A 5,915-nucleotide genomic window follows, 5' to 3' on the forward strand; every position below is an offset into this window, starting at 1 on the left:
CTTCTTTCCCGTGTTTCAAATACTCCGTACGGTACCCAATAAGTTATTGGGCGTTCTTTTAATGGTTTCTGTGCCAACAGGCTTATTGACAGTACCTTTTCTAGAGAATGTCAATAAATTCCAAAATCCATTTCGCCGCCCAGTAGCTACGACCGTTTTTTTAATCGGTACTGTAGTAGCTCTTTGGTTAGGTATTGGAGCAACATTACCCATTGATAAATCATTAACTTTAGGTCTTTTTTAGATATTTTTTGATTCATTCAACCGTGAAGTACCATAGGTATCTAGGAAATAGTTACTTCCAAGTGAATCTTCCCTAGATACCTAAAATCCATTTTATTATGATCCATTTCGCGAAAATATAGATTGTACCAAAGATGCTAAATTGTTTTCTTTTTATTCTAACTCGAAAAAGAAGAAGAAAAAAAATTGCAATGGATTTAAAACGAGAGTTTATTCTTAAGTAAATCAATTGGGAGATGCTTCTCTAGAGTGTCCCATATATGTTTTCTATCTTCCATACGAAAACTGTCAATTCTCAGAAGATCTTCTTCAGTCTTACTCAAAAGGTCCAATAGTGTATGTATATTGGCCCTTTTTAGACAATTATACGTTCTAGAAGTCAATTCTAATTGATCAATAAAAATACAATTCAATGGAATTCCTTTTTTGTTTTTCTTTAGATTAGTTAATCTTTTTTGAAAAGTAAAAAGGGGTGGAGTAAACCTGTTTTTATTTTCTTCGAAACTAGCGCCCTCTTCCTCCGCGTGTAGAAAAGGAAGAAATAAATCAATCAAATTACGAGAAGCCTCATAAAGTGCTTCCTTAGGGGTTAAACTTCCATTAGTCCATATTTCTAGAAAAAGTATCTCGTGTTTTTCATTTCCATTCCCACAAGAAAAAATACTATAATTCACATTTCGAACAGGCATGGATACAGCATCTATAGGATAACTTCCATCTTGATAGTTCTTTCTGAGTTCTGTCTGATATCCACGATCTCTCTTGATCTGTAAATCAATACAGAAATCAATGGGCTCTGTCAAGTTAGCTATAGGTTGTGCCGTATCAACGATTTCTACGGAAGGCGGTAAGATGATATCTTGAGCAGTTATGTATCTAGGACCTTTGACGCAAATGGATGCGTCTCTAACTCCATAGAGATTACTTCTCAATACAATTTCTTTCAAATTTAGTAAAATTTCTTGTACGGATTCTTCAATACCTGCTATTGTAGAATACTCGTGCGGCACGCTCCCAAATTTTGCACGTGTGATACATGTTCCTTCTATTTCTCCAAGTAAAGCTCTTCGCAAGGCAATACCGACGGTGTCCGCTTGACCTTTTCTAAGCGGGGACAGAATGAAACGACCATAATAAAGGCGCTTACTATCTACTCTTGATTCAACACACTTCCACTGTAGTGTTTGAGTGGATCCTGCTACCTCCTCTCGAACCATAATAGACTAGTATTATTATTTTATCATTGAATCGTTTATTTCTCTTGAAATGAAAGTTGAAAGCGGGTTAATTCTTTTACAGACGTCTTTTTTTAGGCGGTCGACATCCATTATGCGGCATAGGTGTTACATCGCGTATACAACTTAATCGCACACCACTTTTAGCAATGGCTCGTAATGCGGCATCTCTTCCACTACCAGCGCCCTTTACCATAACTTCTGCTCGTTGCAAACCTACTGTACGAATAGCATCTACTGCTGTTCTTTGACCAGCATAGGGTGATGCTTTTCTTGAGCTTTTGAATCCACAAGTACCGGCCGAGGACCAAAAAACCACCCGACCTTGTGGGTCTGTAACAGTTATAATGGTATTGTTGAAACTAGCTTGAACATGAATAACCCCTTTTGTTATTCTACGTGCACTCTTCCGTAAACTAAAACGTGCATTCCTACGTAAACCAATACGCACTTTCTTACGTGAACCAATTTTTGGTATAGCTTTTGCCATATTTTATTATCTCATAAATATGAGTTAGAAATAAAAAAAAAAAAATAGAAAAAAAGATACAAAGATATCCGTTTCAGGGTAAAATAAACCCTTTACTTTAATTATTTTAAATGAAATTATTTTATTTGGAATTGGAACATTTCCGCGGGTACTTTTTTTTACTTTTAGAAAGTAAAGTTCTTTTTCGAAAGATACCCCTGTCTTTGTTTATGCTTCGGATTAGAGCAAATGACTCTAATTCGTCCACGCCTACGAATCAGTCGACATTTTGTACAAATTTACGAACGGAAGCTCTTATTTTCATATTTCCGTATCCTTTTTAAACTATGAATCTAATCTTTTGGAAAAAATAAGTCTCTTCGCCTTGAATTTTAGAACTTAGAATTTATTACCCTAGAAAAAAAAAGAAAAACCTAATCCTTTGAATCTTTGGTATCCTTCAAATCTTCGCTATCCTTCAAATCTTCGCTATCCTTCGAGTCTTCGATACGCTTCGAATCCTTATGGGAAGTCTATAAATTATACGTCCTTGCTTGAATCATAACGACTTACTTCAATTTTGACCCTATCCCCCATCAGTATTCGTATAGAACTAGACCGTATCTTTCCTGAAATATAGCCTAGGATGATGGTGTCATTCTCTAGCCGAACGCGGAACATTCATTGGGTAGGGCTTCGTAACTAAACCTTCGAAAGTTACTTTTGCTTCTCTCGGGTTTTTTTTTCTCTCCTATTTTTTTTTTTCTGTCATATTTTTTTTCTCCTAATTTTCTATTTTTATTTTAAAAATAGGAAGGGCGAGATAGAATTCGAGCACTATAGGCGGTGCGATTACCATATATAACATAAGACTTCTCCCCCAATTCTGTTTTAGTCGAGCTTCTCGATCTGTCATTATTCCTCGAGAAGTAGAAAGAATAGCAATTCCCATTCCACCCAAAACTTTAGGAATTCCTTGATAGTTGGTATAAATTCGTAAGCCGGGTCGGCTGATACGCTTTAAAAAGGTTCTTGTTCTATATATTCCTTTTATAGTCTTTCTCTTTTGATGTCGCAAAGTTGAAACCAAGAAATATCTGTTACGTTCCTGATGTTTCCGAACACTTCAATAAAACCCTCTCGTAGAAGTATTTTAACAATGTTTTCGGTAATATTTGTAGATACTACTCGAACTGTTCCTTTTTTATTCATGTCCGCATTTCTTATAGAGGTTAGTAAATCAGCAATAGTGTCCTTGCCCATAAGACTCTAATTCTAGGTTCCTCCTAATTTTTCTATAATCAACATGTTTTCTTTTTTTTTTTTTCATTTTGGATTTTAAAACATATACGTAAAACACAATCTACTAAATTAATTCTTTGGTCTCAATTTCGCCTACTATATTTATAATACTTCAGGAGCTAATGAAACTATTTTGGTAAAATTCAATTCTCTCAATTCCTCGGCAATCGCGCCAAAAACTCGAGTTCCTTTTGGATTGCCTTTTTGATCAATTATAACCGCAGCATTGTCATCATAGCGGATTATTATACCGTCTTCGCATTTGAACTCTTTACATGTACGTACAATTACAGCTCGAATTACTTCGGATCATTCTAGAGGCATTTGGGGCAATGCGTCTTTGATTACAGCAACAATAACATCACCATTACGAGCATATCGCTGATTACCAGCAGCTCCTATGACCGAATACACATCAATTTTCGAGCTCCACTATTATCTGCTACATGTTAAAAGGGTCTGAGGTTGAATCATATTATTTTGATTTCAATTTGTTATTTCAATGCAAAAGGATGAAAGAAATATTGTCTTTTCCAGAAAGAAAAACCGAGCATTTTTTTTTATCTTCCATACCCCTTTTAGGGTTCTATATCTCTAATCGAATAAATTGACTTCGTATGGGCATTTTACTGGCAGCTATGGAGATAGCTGCTCTAGCTACAGTTTCAGATACTCCCCCCATTTCATAAAGTATACGACCAGGTTTAACAACGGATACCCAATATTCGGGGGACCCCTTTCCCGAGCCCATACGTGTTTCCGTGGGTCTTAGTGTAACCGGTTTGTCGGGAAATATACGTACCCATATTTTTCCACCACGACGTGCATATCGTGTTATTGCTCTTCGTCCTGCTTCTATCTGTCTCGCCGTGATCAAGCGGGTTCAAGTGCTTGAAGAGCATATCTACCAAACAAATACGATTGCCTCGGCAGGATTTTCCTTTCATTCTTCCTCTATGTGTTTGCGAAATCTGGTTCTTTTGGGTTATAGTCGATGGTTCTCTTTCTTAGTTCCATCTCTACTGCAAAACTGGACATGAGAGTTTCTCTCATCCAGCTCCTCGCGAATGGAATCAGAAAGCATGTAAATTTCTCTAATCATAATATTCCAAAATATTACGGTACGGATAGATACACATTAATAGATAATAGAAAAAGTTCGGTTTTTTTATATTGAATTTGTTAAAACAGAAAAATATAATATATAGTCAAAAAAGAAGATCTAGAATATATCAGATGTGTGTGTATATTTATCTAAATTCTATATTTATAGATAATGTAATCCTTCTTAAAAAAATCCTTATTTTTACTCTTATTGAATCGCGGTAAAGTATTCTAATTCAATAAGAATTTCGCGGGCGAATATTTACTCTTTCCTGTCTTATTTGGTAATTTATAACTTACCAAATAAGACAATTTTTTTGGTTTGTTCGCCATCCCACCCAATGAAGTGTTAGGATTCTTTTCAATAAAATCCTATGGAATCATAGGTTCTGTCGTTCCCACTGCTTCTCCTTGAATGGTTTAGGTCTGAATCCCGCAACGGAGCTTCCAAAAAATTTCTTTCCGAGTTATTTTCTCAGTTTTATTAACCCGGGCGGCTCTTTATTATTGCTTTAAATTTGTAGTTCTTGTTTCAAGTTACAATTTTTAATTCTCTATTATTTTATTATATTGATGCTTTATCACATTGCCTTTTATGATGTAATTCATAGACCATACATAGTGAATCCTATATCTTATTTATTTCCTCTTCCTTCTTTCTATCATCCCTCCCTTTATCCACATCCCTTTAGTTTGCTTCACAACCTAGAATCCCTTTCTTTTTTAGAGAAAAATTGCAGTTGCTACAACTATATGACACATCTACTCATTTATGTTATGATAGAGGTATTTATTCATATAGTGACTGTTTCTTAGTTAGGATCTCGACAATACGAAGCAATAGGTTGGTTATTAGTTAATTTTCTATAATTACTAAGTTTTTTTCTTAAAAAAAAGAAAAAATAACGAGTCACACACTAAGCATAGCAATTATATTAAATGATTTATCAATTTTCATTAAATCTTATAGAAAGAGGTATAATTTCTTCTTTTGCAGGGATTTCAGGAAAAAAGTCTCTTGTCATTTTTTATTCTATCAATGGACAGAATCCGAAGACAAGAATACTTATTCTTCGTCTACGAATATCCAAATTTTTACACCTAATACTCCATAGATAGTCCGAATTGGATAGCAGCAATAATCAATTTTAGCGCGAATTGTTTGGAGGGGAAGTCTACCCTTTTTAATAGATTCGGCGCGTGCAATTTCTTTTCCTCCGAGACGACCCGCAATTTTTACTTTTACTCCCCTTATATCTGCTTTTTTAGTTAATTCAATGGCTTTTTTCATTGCCTTTCGGAATGAAACTCTATTTTTTAATTGGAAAGCTATATATTCTGCAAGAATGTTAGGCTGTCTATAAGGTTCTTTAACTTTTTCGATAGAAATATTAAATCTCTGGTTTACAGAGTTAATTTCCTTTTGTAGATCTTTCTCTAATTCTTCGATTGCTCCTTTTTTCTTAATAAATTTGGGAATCCAATATGGATTATGACGTGGATCGTATCGATTTCTTTTTGGATTTCTATATGTGTAATTACTTCGGAACTTGAACCTGAGT

This window comes from Triticum urartu, unplaced genomic scaffold, assembly GCF_056163025.1.
Source record: "Triticum urartu cultivar PI428250 unplaced genomic scaffold, HENAU_Tu73 scaffold1, whole genome shotgun sequence".
Taxonomy (NCBI): Eukaryota; Viridiplantae; Streptophyta; class Magnoliopsida; order Poales; family Poaceae; genus Triticum; species Triticum urartu.